The 19,051-nt window shown below is 43.5% G+C and overlaps 1 protein-coding gene across 15 annotated transcripts in view; it reads right to left on the bottom strand.

Annotated features, from left to right (window-relative positions):
* CAMTA1 (calmodulin binding transcription activator 1) overlaps positions 1-19,051 on the bottom strand; it is a 927,426-nt gene that overhangs the window by 795,445 nt on the left and 112,930 nt on the right. The window lies entirely within an intron of this gene.

Genomic DNA, 19,051 nt, shown 5'->3' with positions numbered 1-19,051 from the left:
GCCTGTGTTATTCTTTATAAAGAAACATCCAGTGAAGATCCAAGAAGAGAGATTTTTCCCTTGGAGTGAGGAATGGAGGGAACCCTCAGGACTCCAACAGGATAGATAGGATCCAGGTAAATATCCATCCTAAAGACTAATTACCAGTCACCTTTAAAATACTTCCTTGTTTTCCAATTAAAAGGGGAATAAAGTCCTAACTCAGATAACCTTAATCCAATAACCACAAATTATTATCCATCTCCATTTCCATTTTAAAATAACTTAAATCAACAGCACAACCCGCAGGCGATTTTATAAGAATTAAAACCTGATTTTACACACACAACTCAAATACTCATGCTAAGAATCTGCATGCCTCCGTCAGTAAGTATCATGAATAGTACAGAAGAGGTTATTAGAGCACTCCTATTCACCTTCTCTTGCAACACAAGAACAAGGAGACATACAACAAACTGAAAATCAATAAATTTAATGCTGATAAAATAAATCATTTTTACAATGCATAATTATTCTGTGGAACTCATTGCTACAAGATATCACTGAATCCAAGAGCTTAAATGGATTCTAGAGGGCTGAGTCATAAGGATAATGAGAACAGTCACAATTACATTAGATAGCATTTTCTTTTCTAAGGGACATAACCACGCCTGCTTCAGGCTATAAGCCAATCTCTATTTGATGGGTTTAGAAAGAACCATCTCCTTTGGGAAGGTTATTTCTTTACAGTCCAACACTGGGTTTCTGCAATCTTCTCTGAAGCAGCTGATACTAGCCAGTGCCATGAGGAGAATATTAGACTAGATGGATCCAGGTCTGATCTGATTTGGCAATTCTTCATTGGTTCCTACACACAAACTGCACTAAGAAGTGGAGTACACCATATGGCCCATTATAAGACCTATTTTGCCTCTCTCACTGCCATTGCATATTTGACCTGTGTTACAGACAAGTATTCTGTAGCCAAATCAATCTCTGAGGCTTCTCGATTCCTTCACCTCCATCTATTAACAGACTCCAGATTTATTATTACCTTTTGTGTAAGAAGCACTGGCGTAGTGCTTTCCTGCACCCAATCCCCCAATCTATAAATTGTGCTGTCCTCTTGCTTTCATGTCCTTTGAAGTGTTAAGAATTTACTTGGATCAATTTTATCAATCTGCTTGAAATGTTAAAAACGTGAAAGAGGTCATCACAATATCGTCTCTTTTCCAAGGAGAATAAACCCAACTCACCCAATCTCTCACAATCGCTTAAGTCCATGACACTGCAGGTCATTCTAGTTATTCTGTGCTGCAGCTGTCAAAAGCAAATACAACATTTCCCCCCAAAATTATATTCTATTTCTAACAGGAAAATCTGAACTGATCATTCTGCCGAGGCACCTGAAGGCTAGAAGTCTCAGCCCCAATATGCCAACTGTTAGCATTTATTTGTGACTTGCAAATAAGCTTTTCAAACAAAGCTTCTCCTAAACTGTAAGTTTCATTCCTTAAATAACATCATGCAGCCACTACCACTGGTCACCCAGGTTGATAAATTTGGGGCTGCCCCATGTTGGATGATTCAACACTAAAAATAAAAGGAAAAACAATCAACTGGAGTGCAAAATAGCTGGAGAAAACAAAACTCTGTGAATAGAGGTTGGCAAGCGTACCTATCAGGATGCCATAGAAAGAGTCAGCCCAGCAGATGTGAGCAGGAGGATCTCCCTCAGCAAAAAAGAAACCTGTGTGTAGGTGGGAAGGCTTTTTCCTAGCTGACTGACACAGCCTTTCTTTTTCTGAAGCTCATGTAGAATAGAGATTGGTCTCTACTTCCTCTGCAAGTCACTTCTGTCTGCCAGGCTAAGCCCATAAATCAAGAGAATTCTCTAAGCATATTTGCTGGAGTAACTGATGGGGCACCAAGAGCTCTGAGCCAAAGAGGAGATGGCACAAAGCTTCTAACCATGAGCTGGAAGATATGTAAACAATTTGCATGAGAGACATCCTGGGAAATTCTATATGGTGAGAATTCTCTTTGCCATCCAGAAAAATGCCAATCTGTCCAGCTCCCAAGTCCTGAGGAGCCTTATTTCTCTCATAGAGCTTCAGCATGCAGTGACCAGGGAAGACACTACAGAGGTTATATCCTTGCAGTAGGATTCTCACAAGGCATGAAGCCAACCCAGGTAGTAAGCAATCCCCAATGTCCCTTTTTACCAGTTTAGTCAGTCAGTCTCACCGAACTGTGAGTACACCGACAGGAATTAAGCTGACTGTTTGCACTTTCACTCTCCAGTCCAGAATGGCACCAAGATGTCCCTCAGAGATGAATTCTCACTGCGCTGTGTGTCCTCTGCTTCCATGGAGAAATCCTCACCAGCTTAGCTTTGCCGTTGCTATGCAATGAGCTCTTGCACCTTACAGGTCAATCATGTGAATGGAGAAAGGTCACATTCCCAGGACAAACACAAATCAACCAACAGCTCCATCTTGCTTACACTTGTTTTCATTATATCACCTTGTACCCCAAGATGAAGGCAGCTTTGAACCGTATCACCTTCAGGGATGTTTCAATCAGCGCTAGAACACCCATTGTTGTGAATTAAAATCTGTTACTTTCATTACACACCTGAAAATGCATTTCCAATTGAGTTTAATATAGATCATAGTTAATTTTGTAACACAGAAATGACTTCAGTGTTCCCGGAGTATGCAGAGAAGGGTGAGGCTGACCTAGTGATAGCACTAAACTGAACACACAGGGGATATGGAATTTTAATAGCATCCCAGCAAAACCTGTCAGTCCTGAAATCTGCACTTCCCGACTAACAATTTCTCCACAAACCTCTATTCAGTTTTAGGTTTGTACTCGCAGGCAACAGGCACTTACTAAACAGAACTCATGGCAAATGTAAGGAGATTTTGTATAGGCTAGAACAGTCAAAACACTGAAACACGCACACAGAGATCTTTTTATATCACCGTGGTCATGGGATTTCAATCAGTGGCGAATCCATTCAGACAATTAGTTCTAGATCCTCAACGCTTATCAATGGCTCTGAATCTCCTTCCATGTCAAATTCACACTCCTTGGCTTCACCTTCAAGGCTCTGCACACCACTGCTCCTGCTCACTCCTCAGCAGGTCTGCTGCACCTATGCGCAGGCCAGACACTTTGCTGACCCCACTTCCCTTCTTGCCCCTTTTCTATTTTTCTCCCAGACTGGCCCCTAAGATTGAAAAGGCATCCCTGTAGCCTCCATCCAGTTCCTAACCCTCCTCAGACAGCTGCCTTCTACCCACATGTCCCTAGTCCCAGACCAATCCCCTGTGCAATACAAATAAAAGTCACTTCTTATTGTGTGAACTTCTCCCACCTTGCCCAAAGTGACCTTCCCCTGCTTCACATCAGTTCTTATCTCACTTGGACTGTAAGCTCTGTGGGGCAGATATTGGGTCTTTATTCCCCTGTATGGCATACCACAAAGCTATGCCACTGTACTCAAATGTTAAACAGCAGTTTCAGAGATGGGAACTAGAGTCCCAGGGCCCAGTGAGGTTTTAGGTCTCAGGCCCTGAGAGCACAGGTGGGAACATCCAGGGGATAAATATCAGAAACAATGGGAACCTTCAGATATAGATGTCTCATTCTAACATGCCAGAGCTGGCTCCAGAGGCGAGGACAGTCACAGGGACTCTCAGCCACAAACACCTGGGAAACTGGTGCCAATGGAACATGAGAATCTTGGTGCAAGAGCCAGCTGCAGGAATGGGACTCAGTCATCTTTTGGCACTTTGTGAGGGGAGGGACTAGGCGGTGCTCAGTGATACTCACCAGATACTCTTTTGTAGCAGAGAATAGTCTTTTAAACAGCAACCCAGCTAATGGTACAGGCAGGGTATTACTGATTGGGGCCATCAGCATGAGGGAAGTGAACAGCTGGTTTCAGTCTCTGAGTGACCAACTCTTCCTGATGTTAGTTAAGTTGCATGTTAGCCCACGAGCAGTCCCAATGAAACCAATGGGACCATTACAGAGCAAGGCAGTCTTCGACATGAGCATCTGGCACTTCAGTCAGTAACTGCCTGTCTTCACTGAAATTACAACTTCATTGAAAACGTCCGCCCACCCATTTGCAGGGGTTTGTAGCCATACAGGCTACAAACCACAGGGCTCAAGTGGGACTCCAGTGATGTACAGGTCTCATGTGCACCATCTGCCTGGGCTGAAATGCACCTATAAGAGCAAAATACCAGCAACATTCACAACCTGCATGTTATATCATGTAACCCATTCTCCAATAAGATAGGAAGCAGCCACTCTGCATCACATCTAGCTGCAAAACCAGCCTTTATTAGGGAATAATTCCTACAAAATTTCCATTATCAGACAATAAGAATGAATCTCAGGTATAGTATAAACATTCAGATATAAAGATCAAGTAAACATCTGTTTGTTCATCTTGTAGTTTAAAAAAATTAACACACTTTCAGAACTCTCTAAAGAATTGCTGATGTTACTTTTGAATTCTTGACAACCAGGACGATGTCAAAATATTCAAGGTCAAGAGACCAGCATGGTTCTAGGCAATCTGTACCTCTTAAAACAGTGACAAATATGTTATTTAATTTTAATGAGCTTTTTTGCATCTCAAATCTAATTACAGCATTATCAAGTACTGCTTTGAACTGCAGGTGGCTTCTCATTATTTGTACTAAGCCTGCCACAAGCATTTTTCGTGAATACTAATAACTGCTTAATTTTACTACAATTTTTTTTAAACTTTCATGCACGGAATATGCTATATTCAAAGTCTTTAAGGGGTTAATAATGTTGCAATGTTGTTTAATTAACATAAATAAAAACTATACTTGGCCACTGCCCCCTCCATTTCGACTGGCAAAACACAGGGGAAAACTGTTCGGGCACAACCCAGAATCATGGATTCCCAGGCCAGAAGGAACCACTGTGATCAACGAGTCTGATCTCCTGCATGGCACATACCAGAGATCTGCCCCAAAACACTCCTTAGAGCAGATCTTTTAGAAAAACATCCAATCTTGATTTAAAAATGGTCAGTGATGGAGAATCCACCATGACACTTAGTAAGTTGTTCCCCTGGTTAATTATCCAGTTAAAAATTTACACTATATTTCCGGTCTGAATTTGTTCCAGCCGTTGCTTCAAGCCAACGTGTTTCAAGGAGGCATTTAAGAAATCTATTTTGTTGTTAGCTTATTGCATTACTTCTAATGACCAAAGTTTTGCCGAAGTTCAACAGTGCAGTTAACAGATTTTCTGGGTGAAAGATGCACTATAATGGGACAGTGGTTTAAGATTCCTGTGCAATACTCATAAATCTGGGGAGCAGACAGGTCAGTGCACAGACTGTGAGCAGCCGGAGAAAGGTAAAAAGGAAGAGCAATCTGATGAATGTCCAGATGTGTGTCCTGTGTGCCATGGGACTCTGTGCCCTTCAGGTATTGAAACTTTTGGGAATATTTTGAAATTGCAGGGAAGCAGCCAATTAGAGTTTCACAGATGCATGCATTGTGGGAGCCTTGCACTTGGCTTTTATTTTGCAAACTGCAAGGATTAGATGGTCTCTCTGATAACTCAGTTTTTAGGAAGGGGAGAGGGAGCGGAAAAGGTGGCAAGTGGGTTGCATAAAAGAATTATCGCATCTCTATGCACACACCCTCTATTTCATTATGACCTAAGTGGATTATCTCCAAACACAGAAGTATCCTTTTTTTTGAGTTATGCTCACATAAATTAGCATGCTGTACACAATCAGGTTGCTCTGAGGGGAAATCTGGAACAATATATTGGGATATGCACAGAACTTCTCCTCTTCAAGAGCAGACAGCAGGGCTGATTTCAGGGGCAGTATTTTTCTCCATGTGAACAGTCCCAATATTTACAGCATCACTTATTTCCTGAGGAAGTGCCTGAGTCCTATTAATAACAAACCTTACAAAGTCAAAGCCAATATGATAGCAGAGGAGGACAGTGTGCTTTGGGGTTGCATATGCAGGGAGATCACTTGCCCTTTTCCAGCTACGTCTACATTACCACACATGTCCCTCCAGGGTGTGAGAAAACACACACACACACACACACACACATACACACACCGAGCAACGTAAATTAGACTGACCTGCCGGTGTGGACAGTTCTCTGTTGGCGGGAGAGCTTCTCCCACTACCATAGCTACCGTTGCTTGTTTGGGGTGGATTAATTAAGTCAATACAAGAGCTCTCTCCCATCATCTTAGAGCAGCTACGCTACACATCTTGCAGTGGCGCAGCTGCATCGATATAGCTGTAAGCTCTCTAGTGTAGCCGCAGCCTCTGTATGATTGTGAGATGGCACCTAGAATCCTGTGTTATAATAAAACTACTTTGCCTTCCATCCAAGGAGACCAGCACAGAATTATAGAAAGGCAGGGCTGGAAGGGCCCTCAAGAGGTCATCAAGTCTAGCCATCTGCGCTGTGGCAGGACCGAGTAAACCCAGATCATCCCTGAGGTGTTTGTCCAACCTGGTCTTAAAAACCTCCAGTGACAGGGATTCCACAACCTCCCTTGGAAGCATGTTCCAATACTTCATTACCCTTATCATTAGAAATTTTTCTCCTAATATCTCACCTAAATCTCCCTAGCTGCAGATTAAGCTGATGACTTCTTGTCTTACATGCTTTACCAAAGTCATTTTAGTCTCATATTACACTGACCTGACAAGTATCATCTCCCAGTTTTAATACTAAGGGACGGAGGTTAAATCACTTGCCCAAGGTGACACAGGTAGTCTGAGGAAATCCACCAATTTTTTGCTTCAGACTGATCTGCCAGGCCCCCAAATCTGCTACCAGATTCTGATCCCCTCCCACATGCTGAGTGGCACCATTTGATTCAGCAAGACTACGGGTGGTACAAGGCACTGCCAGACAAGAGGAAGAGAGGAATCAGTGTCTGGCCTTCTGTACAAAAAAAGCATATAAATGTTATTTTATTTGCTATTGTAATTTATAATAGCATATAAAATAAAATAAATTTTGAAATTAAAAATATACATGTTTTGTTCTGATGAGGTCAAAATATTTTTTTTCCAAAATGGAATTTGGTCAAAATAGACACATTTTGACAAATCAACATTTTCTGACAGAAAAACACGGTCAGGTTTTTTTTCTTAAACTAATACCAGGCGTTTGATTTCTTTCCTCCACAAAGTGCAAAAGATGCTGGCATTACTGTTAAAATTGCTTTTGTTTAGACTATTGTCAGGAGACTGCCCAGAATAAAATGTTTTCTCACTATTGGAAAACTATCTTCTTTTAAGCTGTTTTGTGAACAAGGACTCTATGCAAATGGTAATGAGGCCCTAGCACTAACTTTACCTCTTTACAGCATGAAAATGCAGAGAAATGGATTTCTAAAAAAATTCAACCACCAGCCATTATGGGTCCAATCCTATGCACTCTTACGCATGTGAGTAGTTTGCTGCATTACTTTAGTAGAGTTTCTCAATACATTTGTATCAGTTTTTAACAATTTTATGAAAACTTCAAATTACATTCATTTAATTTACAGTCATGAAATATTGCTCTTAAAATCTAATCAGAGTTTAAAACATAGCATAACCAATTAAATATAAACTGCTCTTTATAATTAAAATAAATATGAAGCATTTAAAACTCACATTTCTAGAGCTTTATCACTTTCCCTTTCACCTTAGCTTCTGGCGATTAAACTAAATCATTGCCCACTTCAGAGTTTGCATCAGCATAAATCCACTTTATATCTACATATCTGTATCTCCCTCTGCATCAATAGTGACTGTGTGATTAGATTTTGGCTTCCCTCAAAGAGAAGATTACAGTGAAGTGGGAGAGGATCCCTGATGCTTGTCAAATGGATGCTCTGGTGCCAGCTGTCCCACAACAAGAGAGAGAAAGTTAATGGCCCAACACTGAGCCCTTTGTTTTTATAAGAGAACAAGTGGTTTATGACAAAGAACAAAGTTTCTTTTTTATGAGGCTATTCTTGGTGCTCCTTCACCAAGCCCATTAAGTCTAGTTATCTCTTACAAAACACGGCCACACAGGTACCATTTCCACAGACAAGTTTATTTAAGAGAATTTATAGCCTAATTGTGCAGCTGTTGCCTTCCCAGTCAGTTCTAAGAGATTGTTACACAAGCACCGTCATAATTTAGTCATGTTTTCATCTCACAACTATACTGTAATTACTGTTAACAGCAAACAGTAAACAAAAAAGTAAATATGACACAGCCGAAGACTGTGCTAACAAATAATGAATCAAACAAGTGTCTAGAACAAGTGCATTTATCAGAAGTCCTGCCTATTAGTACAGTAAAGCTGCAGTATGACAATGGGAAACTTCAGCCCCCTGCCAGGTGCTGTGGCTACTAATTACATTTGCACTCTGAAATATCTGATTTGGGGGAACGACATTTCCTTCCCAAACTCTAGGCCTGCATAGATGGAACATTAGACACTGCTCAACCCTCCCCACCCCTCTGTACAGGGGTAGATTTCAGCCCTGGTGAAGGGGATACAGGCACATTCAGCTGATAACTGCACAGCCTATGTGACCCATGCTGTGTCTTTTACAGAATGGTTCTCAAAGCCAGTCCGCCACTTGTTCAGGGAAAGCCCTGGCGGGCCGGATCAGTTTGTTTACCTGCCATGTCCACAGGTTTGGCCGATCACGACTCCCACTGGCTGCGGTTCGCCACTCCAGGCCAATGGGGGCTGCGGGAAGGGCGGTCAGCGTGTTCCTTGGCCCACACCACTTCCTGCAGCCCCCATTGGCCTGGAGCAGCGAACCGCGGCCAGTGGAGCCGCGATCGGCTGAACCTGCGAACGCGGCAGGTAAACAAACCGGCCTGGCCCGCCAGGGGCTTTCCCTGAACAAACGGCGGATCGGCTTTGAGAAGCAGTTTTAGAAGAATGGGTTAGGGGAGAGTGGCTGCCCCAAAGGAACAGAGCACTTCACCCATGGGTCACCAGTGCTAATGCGGCTCGGAGCATTAGCATGCACAAGTTGCTCCTATCAGACAGCTGCAAGGCCGATGTGAAATTGGTTGGTGGACCTCGGTCCATTTCCTGTTGGACTGGTGTATACAGCACAAAGCGGCCATAATCACTCGCTCCTGTTGACAATCTGAGGAGAAGCCAAGAGCTGAATGGATCACAGATACTGAACAGGCCTGTCCCTGTAGCAACTACCCCTCTAGGTCAGCACTCAGGCACTTAGGCCAGGCAGGGCAAGCAAGCTTGCACTTGTGCTGCCTATGCTCTGCTTGTCCTGGAGCTGAAAGGAAACGCTCATCAGCCTGGCACCTTCCAGTAGCAGCAAAGCCACTGACGCATTTCAAAAGCAAGACCAAACCACACCAATATTAATTTGCTTTGTTTAAAATCTCAGATATTGTTTTCTCTCAAGAGTAGAGGGACCTGGGTGCTTTCGGGTTTTTTTAATACTAGCCCTTGAGATAAAAAAATGTGGCATCTTGACAGAGTATCTCTGGAAGAGGAAACAGCCAAATCACTATTGCAACAGCTTTCATTTACAGCAAATCAAACACACTGGGCAGACGCTGGTCTCTGGGGGGAGCGGCCTCCATTTCGGGGGGGGTGGGAGGGTGGAGAAGGCAATCCATGCCTGCAGTGTGGCACAGAGCAGAGTGCATTTCAATTTGGCTGTGACTGACAAAGTTATTAGAGTTCTTCCACTTGTACCTCCAATGTCTTTTGTGCATGCAAAAACAAATCAAACCTGAACCACATGTATGTAGGCCTGCTAAAAGGTCCGCTGGGTCTGAGCCTCTGGAAATGTTGTTTTTATCATGGAATGATGGAAATGTACGGCTGGAAATGGCCTCAAGAAGCCATGATGACTAGCCCCCTGCACTGTGGCAGGACCAACTAAACCTAGATCATCCCCAACAGGTATTTGTCCAACTTGTTCTTAAAAACCTCCAGTGATGGGGATTCTACAGCCTCCCTTGGAAGCCTGTTCCAGAGGTTAACCAGCCTTATCTCACTGTGGCTACCAACTCTTCTACAGAAGCCTCGAATCCACAGCAGGCCCTCCCTCCTCCTTCACAGACTTTCCAGAGACTTTCATTCAAGCAGAACGTTCAATCCTAAGTGTTTCATTACAGTTTTATCTGGGCTCCTTCCCACCTCCAGCTAAAACCTGTCATCTCAATGGAATATTTCATGGCTCCTAGGTGCTGCTAGTGGTTTCTAAACTATTCTATTCTCTAGTGGCCTTGTACTTTCTGCAATTCCCCCTTGTAGCTGCAGTCCAGTAAGCACAGTTCAAGCATGATGCACTTACACCATCCATACCTACAGGAACTGGTTACTCTGAATCTCAAATTAATATTAGCATCCACTTGGGCTGGAGCTCAGAGGAGGAATCCAGAAGAGCTGCATTTTACCAGGGCAAACTACAGGACAGTGATAAACACCCCTCCCCTCTACCAAGTCTCCCCTGTGCTCAGGAGTTGCAGAAAATCTTTAGTCTCGACTTTGCATGACAACTTTCCTTTATTAACTGCTGGAGATATTTCCCCAATTGCAAACTGCCGATACATTTTCTGGCGGAAACTTCCCAAGGGCAGCCATTTTGGAATTACATTAAAACCACAATGACCCTACATTTTACAAACAGGTTCTTTGATGTTGACTAACCAGAATTGCTTGCTGCTAACCATCTCCTCACCTATCAAACATGTTACCCTGGGGCAGGGCACATTCAGAAGTAGTACAACAAGAGGAATTTGTAATTCTCTGTGACAAGATATTGACCCCTGTGTCTGTCTTTGAGTGGAAGTTAATTTTGCTTGTCTGTTTATTGTCTTTACATGTATGTATTAGTTATTGTACCTTGTCAGTTGCAGTGAAGCTCATTATAGTTTGTTTCTGTTCACAGTCAACAGCTGTAATACTGGGACACAATATAATGTTCCCTTGGTATTCGGGAATAACTCAGTACACGACCACTAAGACCCCATTGTTACGGGACAGAATCACACCTGCAGCTAGTCTCTAGTTACTAGAAAGGTACATATTTGTCATTTTTAAATACTAATATTTTACTAAAAATGTCCCAAGAAGAAAGAGCCCCCACCTTCTCCAACAGCCTGTCCCCCCACCTGCTTCAACCCCAAGGCAAAGACGAAAGCCTGTCTAGGGAAAAGTTGCTATTACTACAGGGAGGCTCCAGGGTCCCAACAAAGCAGAGGCGTGTCACAGATTCAGTCAGTTTGGGCCCCTCAACCTCCCCCCCAGCTTCCCACCAGACTGTTGTGAGTGGACCCAAACCTCTGGATCCCAGGTGGCCATCTGTTTTCAGCAAGGGAGGCAGGATCCCTTGCCTCATGCATCTCCTACATAGTGACTTGCTTCTCCCTCAGTCTCTTCCCCACTTTCCCATTTCTGTCCTTGACTAGTCTGACCCCTTCCTTCTTCCTACCCTGACTTCCTGTGTTTGTGCCCCAAGATCCCCTGTGTGATCTTAAGTCTTTTTATATATCCCCAACCAACGCTTGGCTTTCTTCGTTCAGTGTTTCAATAGCTTTCCACTGCTCTCCTTTCACCCCTTCCCTCCAGATAGAAGAGGAAGTAACTTTTCCCAGCTTGAGCAACCCCCCTTAGCATACATATTGTCCATTCACAGTACCATGTTTAACTTTACATATTCCCTGTCGTCCCTGGTCTGGGGAAGACATGACACGGTCTTGCCGGCTCATGGTAGATACACATACAGAGGCTTTTCATTATACAGCAATTTCATGATACAATCTCATAATATCAACCAGAATTCACAAGTTGTACAGACAGAGCTCCAAAATCATCACATGGCTCTGCTGTGCCAGGCACTGTGCAGACTATAGTAAAAGGGCCTCTCTGCCTCAAAGACATTACAGCCTTAGCTGAAGAAAAGATATAGCACGTGGGTGAAGGGAGGAAAAAAATGGAAGTGAGGGAACTGCATGTTGTTTCATAGACAACAAGTAAATGCTTTCTTTCTCAGGTGCAGACAACTCATCTTCCTCCCTGGGCTTGTCCAATTTTTTTATTATTATTATTTTAAATTTTCAGGCATCTCCCTTGCACTCGTCATCCTAATATCTGAGCACCTATCACATACTAATGGACTTAGCCTCACCTCCCTTCTGGATGGTAAGTGAGTGTTTGTATCCTGACTCTGAATTTCTGTCTGACAAATGTAAAACAGTATTTTCTGGTTTACTTAAAAGAAGCTAAAGCGTAACAATGTTTGTTCAGCAGTTATCATAGTCTAGTGCACAATGCTATGCTGCAAGGGGAGGTGGACGCTGACAGGAAAGGAGCACCTTTCAGTTCATATGCAAGTTTTGTAGAGTCTAATGTTTGAAAAAGTGAATAAATTGAACAAAACAAATCAGATAATCTTAGAAACATTGAAACAATATGCACTGAAACACTGAATTCATCTGATGAAGTGAGCTGTAGCTCACGAAAGCTTATGTTCAAATAAATTTGTTAGTCTCTAAGGTGCCACAAGTACTCCTTTTCTTTTTGTGAACACAGACTAACACATCTGCTACTCTGAAACCTGAAACAATATAGTTTCTCTCTCCTTGGCTTTGACAATACAGTAGCCTATGAAGAGTTCTCATCTACGAAAGAAAAGAAGATCCTTTGCAGATCAAAAAGTATCAGCATCTAAACATATTCAGAGTGCAGTTGTTTAAAGTCATCCACAACTCTGAACAATGGTAGTAACCATACAAAACAGAGCACAACAAAAAAGTATGTAATGGTGTTTTATCTAGTCCTGTTACTGACATTCCTCCAATCATTTCTCTGGGCCCACAAGTAGCCAGCTGTCCCTGCTGACAAGGACACACAATTAGAGACACAAAAGTCAGAGTCATAAACATCCCCAACAATTGAATTTTTAAGTACATGCAGTCTTATTAAAATTATATTTTTTGAAAAGGGCCATGTGTAAATTACTGTAAGCTCCAGACAGCAGCAGAGAATTATGCAACAACATGCATACGATATGTGCACCAGCATTACTGTCAATGAAAATCCGCATTTGTCCCTCAGCAGTTTCCACAGACAGGATACTTTTGTTATCTAGAAGTTATAGTCTTACTAATCCCTTCATACTAGTAGTCCCCAACAGTCATCAACAGCAATGAGCTTCCCACAGGAAAATAACTCCTGTCCCCAAAGCGTTAAAAAAGTATCAGCATGGCAGCAGGTCTTGATAACCCTTTTGCCTAGGACTTCCACCACCTGACAGCAGCAGTAATAGCAGGAAATCTGCACTCAATTTTATTTAGGGTTAGCTAAACAGAGATGGTAGTAGAACTATTTTTTGATAGCACTCTCTGCAAGGGCTTGTCTACACTGGAAAAGTTGCACTGGTTTAACACGGGAGGGATAGCTCAGTGGTTTGAGCCTTGACCTGCTAAACCAGGGTTCCATCTTTGATGGGGCCATTTGGGATCTAGGGCAAAAATTGGGGATTGGTCCTACTTTGAGCAGGGAGTTGGGCTAAATGACGTCCTGAGGTCCCTTCCAACCCTGGCATTCTATGAATTGATCTAACTAAACTGGTGCAAATCCCTGATGTACATGCATTTAGCTGATTTAACCCTCACTTATACTGATTTAGTTTAATTTGGATTTACATTAAGATAACCTGATTTCAACAAGGTCCAACTGGTTTAAGTGCATAAACAGGTGCAAACTCCCAAAGTATAACTAAATCAATGTAGTTGAACAGGTTAAAGTTTTCTACCGTAAATCAGCCCCAAGACATTCCAGTTTACCATCACCTAAAACCATGTGTTGCCTAGTGCAGGATTGCACCATTTGTTCCACTGCTATGGATTTCTGAGTAGGATGGACAGCACCGTATGTGGAGATGTCTGCTTTTCAGGTGTTGGAAGAGTCAGTGAAATACACTGTTGCTCGATTCTGGGCGTTCAGCCCATATCCCATCAGCCTGGCTGAAACACCCATCATTCCTCTTCCTGCTGGTTAGAAAAAATAACCCCCTGTACCCATTGACATTTGAAATTCACACCTTTTGCACTGTTGGGCCAGACTTTACTCACATGGTGCCAGTGAGACGCTGCTGCTGGAGACACTGAAAGGTGTCTGTGCTGTCCGTGGGCAGGGAGCAAAAGTGAGACAGCCTGTGCCAGAAGAATTCACAGCTGGTCTGCAGAACCACTGCGTGTGCCTGCAAATCAGGCTTTTCCAGATCCCTCTGTTTTTAAGGATATCTTGATCAGATTTTCTAGGTGCTTTTCCAGGGTCTATTTCTAAGGACAGAATGAAACCCTGGCTCCAGTTCAGTCAAAGCAACATCCACCAGTGACTTCAGCAGCTCTAGGATTTCACCCAGAAGCTTGCAAGGCTGCTGAAGCCTGTCAGTTTTTCATAAGAGGGAACGAAAACAGACCAAGTGTCTGGGAGCTGGGAAACAAGGGCTCTGACTTCACAAGTCTGATCTCTGGTGAGAAGCAGAACCATTTCCCACAACTGGCATGTACAATAGCTCCTAATAGCGAGCTCTGAAATGCCCAAGTTGACTAGTCAGAACAAACATAACAGCAGCCAGACTGGGTCAGAGCAATGGTCCATCTTGCCCAGTAGCCTGTCTTCAACCTTGGCCAGTACCAGCACTTCAAGGAGAAGTGTATAGAACAGGGCAGTCAGACTGATCCACCCCCATCTTCCCCTCACGATTTCTGGCAGTCAGAGGTTTAGGATTCCCTTGAGCATGGGACTGTGTTCTTAACCATCTTGGCTAATAGCCATCGACAAACCAATCCTCCATGAACTTAACTAGTTCTTTTTTAAACTCAGTTATACTTTTGGCTTTCACAACATCCCCGGCAATGAGTTCCACCAGTTAATTGTGTGAGAAAGTACTTCCTCATGATTGTATTAAACCTGCTGTCAATTAATTTCACCAGGAGATCCCTGGTTTTTGTATTGTGGGAAAGGGTAAATAATACTCTATTCACTTTTTCCACAATAGTCTGATTTTATAGATCTCTATCATACCCTCCATAATTTCTTTTCTAAACTGAACAACCTTAATTATTTTAGTCTCTCCTCAGATGGAAATCATTCCATATCTTTAATCACCTTTAATCATCTCTGAACTTTTTCCAGTTCGACTATATCCTTTTGGAGATTGGGTGACCAGAACTGGACACAGTATTCAAGGTGTGGGCACGCCATGGATTTTATATATAGTGGCATTATATTATTTTATGTTTTATTATTTATCCCTTTCCTAATAGTTTCTAAAACTCTGTTGGCCTTTTTGACAATTGCTGAGCATTGCATTGAAGTTTTCAGAGAACTATCCACAGTGATTCCAAGATCTCTTTCTTCCCACCCTTTGTTTCTAATCTTTTAACCAGTTACTGATCCAGAGAGGATCTTCTCTCTTATCCCATGACTACTTACTTTCATTAAGAGTCTTTGGTGAGGAACCTTGTCAAAGGCTTTCTGAAAATTCACGTACTCTATATCCACTGGATCATCCTTATACACATGCTTGTTGACACCCTTAAAGAATTCTAATAGATTAGTGAGGCATGATTTCCTTTTTAAAAAGCCACTAACTCTTCCTCAACACATTGTGTTCATTTACATGTCTGATAATTCCATTCTTCACTATAGTTACTACTAGTTTGTCCGGTAGTGAAGTTAGAGTCACTAGCCTGTAATTCCAGGATTACCTCTGGAGCCCTTTTACATTAGCTACCTTCCATTCATCTGGTCCACAGGCTCGTTTCAGTGATGTATTACATACCAAAGTTAGGTTTCAGAGTAGCAGCCGTATTAGTCTGTATTCGCAAAAAGAAAAGGAGTACTTGTGGCACCTTAGAGACTAAAATTTATTTGAGCATAAGCTTTCGTGAGCTATAGCTCACTTCATCGGATGCATCCGATGAAGTGAGCTGTAGCTCAGGAAAGCTTATGCTCAAATAAATTTGTTAGTCTCTAAGGTGCCACAAGTACTCCTTTTCTTTATACCAAAGTTAGTAGTTCTGCAATTTCACAGTTGTTGCAACACACTTCAAATACAGCATTTGTTTTGGCTGCCTGGCCCCTGCGCTGCTCAACTGAGCGCCTCCCCAGCAGTCAGTGAGAGAGGGCTGTAGTACTTTAAACAAGTCAGAGAGGTGAATGGATGTCAAATGAACTTGTGTTGTAATAAAGATATTTCTTCCTGGGCTCAGACAATGCAAGGTTCAAATACCTTCTGGCTTTGGAATGCAAAGCAGTTTCTTTTATGGAGCTAGTTGGCAAAACCAGTTCTATTATCCTCCCAGGAGCTGGCTAATAGGCTGCAAGAGCCATCACTGCTTCAAGACAAATTAATGGCCTTGCAAAACTGTTTAAAATTTATTTGGCTTCTGCACTGGCACATCACAAATTAGAACAGGTACTGCACTCTGAATAAGCACATCCACCGACTACCCTGCCCTGCTCCCTCCCCAAGCACATGGCTGCATCAGTGCCTCAAGTTCTTTTTCAGGACAGCGCCATGGCTTCCCAGATGTTTCACCCTTTCACTTTTTGTCACTTTTTCAACTTAAAATTCTCTTTTCAGTTCTTGCCTTTTTCATCATGAGCTGGCAGCAGCCCCCAGGCAGGACTGGGGTCATTGGAGTGCAACAGTGCACTGCAGGCGTATGGATGGACACAGAAGCGATCAATGGCTCAAGACTGTGCAGTCATTGATCACTTGGAATACATTAATGCACAATCACACGCTCTCATTGGGTCTTCCCATCACTCCCATGACTTTGCAGAAATCAAACAGCAAGTCAAAACAATACAAGGACTGTGACATCAGCCTAACTATGCTACTTTCCTGCTAGGGAAAACTTGATTTTTAAAGCTGATCTCTGGAAGCTCCTGAAAAAACCATGATCTGTATTTACCCTAGTGCAAGAAAGCAAGAAGATTTGCTGAGCTGAGGAAGGATAAAGAAGACTCCACTGAGCTGAAGGGAATGTTTTTGTTGTCTCTTTGGCAAGTATTCTTGCAGCAACAATGATTTTATTGTGCAATCTTGTATTTTAATAGTCAATTGAGGGGATTTAAAATTCAGCTTTGCACATTAAAATCTCTACTGCAGAAATACTAACAAGAGCTGCAGACTTCAGAAAGCAGCACTCACTTAGATGGGAAGCAGTTTTATAGAGCACAGAGATGCCCAAGTCACCTTTCTCACTCCCTTCACCAGGGCTGCCATCCCTCTCTCCTATCGAGCAAGGGTGGGTCTCAGCACTTTCAATGCTGCTGTGAACGCCTGCTTGAAGCAGTGAGGCACTTCCTCTCAGCCATGGGAGACAGCCCTAGGAACAAGCTCTCTCAGGCTCAGGGTTGTAAGACGGAGTCATTGATCTGAGAGAGGCAAATTCTAGTCACGAAACACATTTTGCTAAACTACCGATTGTAGGAGTTGACCTACAGTATCTACAGCTGGTCCAACTCAGCAGCCCTTCCTCAGGCAGAGTGCCCGTGCTCCTGACACCAGGGTACACTGGATATTGTATTTGGGGAACAGGAGTTTCTTGGCAGTATATATTTTTAAAAGGGATATTTTTAAATTTGCAAAAGTATTGCAAGGTTCTAAGTAGTATTTAAATTGTGAAATGGCAGAAGCCTTTCAAATATTCAGCACCCTATACAGCAGGGGCGGGCAAACATTTTGGCCTGAGGGCTGCATCAGGTTTCAGAAATTGTATGGAGGGCCAGTTAGGGGAGGCGCTGCCTCCCCAAACAGCCAGGCGTGGCCCAGCCCCCGCCCCCATCTGACCCTCTCCTGCTCCTCGCCCCCTGACATTCCCCCCGGGACTCTTGCCCCATCCAAGCTCCCCTGTCCCTGACTACCCCCAGACCTCCAGCTCCTAACTGCCCCCCGCTGCCCGGTCCAGCCCCCCTTCTCCTTCCTGACTGCCCCCCCCGCCCCATCCAACCACCCCTTCTCTCTGACTTCCCCCAGAACCTCTGCCCCCAGTCCCTGCCCTCTGACCATCCTGATCCTTATCCACAACCCCGGACTCCCCTGCCCTCTATCCAACCCACACACCCCCGCTCTCTGCCCGCTTACAGCACTGCCGGCTGGCAGCGTGGCTACACCAGGACAGGCAGCACAGAGCACTGGGTCAGGCTGCGCTTCCCCAGGAGCTTGCAGCCCAGAGCATTGCGCAGGGGAAGGGCCGGGGGCGACCCTTCCTGGCCAGGAGCTCAGGGGCCAGGTAGAATGGTCCCACGGGCCAGATGTGGCCTGCGGGCCGTAGTTTGCCCACCTCTGCTATACAGGAAAACCTCTCTGCACTGTCAGCTCTGAGTTACCACACACTCCCATGAGCGATCACACACAGCCACATGGGAATTCTTTGTTAATACTGAGATTAGCTGCTACTCTTGGTGTGGACACCAGTAGAGGTTTGCTTTTTAACAGCTAAACTGCAGATGAAATTTAAACCAAGTCAATTCCACAGCTCCCCTCTCTTCTGGCTTGGATGACATGAAGGCAGGAGCGTAGGGCTCTTCTTCACAGAACATGTGTAATATAATAAATTAACAAAAATATTCCTGCTCAAGTGTTTCATTATTACAGCAACTGTTCATGGAATATTTTCTAACCCCAAGCACCCTGAGCACAAATGCCTGTAAAAACAGCAGCTGGCAGAAACCAGCGATTCAGCCCAGAATGGAGAATGTGCTACAAAGTTTCAAGGATGAGGCAGGGCAGGAGAGAAAGGAAGAGTTCAGGAGTGTTTTAATGCTTTGTACAGATGGCATGATACCCTCAGCCCTCTGGCACCAAGGGAAATTGCACAGCCTTCAACTTAACCACGATAAAGAACATTCCTATCAATCTAATATTGCCAAAAATGCGATAGATAAGAGCTAAAAGGGCTTTGCCAGCCTTTGGCTTGTCTCACCAACTGCACTTGTGTCCTAAACAATGGTTTGATATTCC

Source organism: Dermochelys coriacea, chromosome 18 (genome assembly GCF_009764565.3).
Source record: "Dermochelys coriacea isolate rDerCor1 chromosome 18, rDerCor1.pri.v4, whole genome shotgun sequence".
In the NCBI taxonomy this organism is placed as follows: Eukaryota; Metazoa; Chordata; order Testudines; family Dermochelyidae; genus Dermochelys; species Dermochelys coriacea.
Note: the sequence above shows the minus strand (reverse complement) of the source record. Positions and strands in the feature narration are given on the sequence as shown.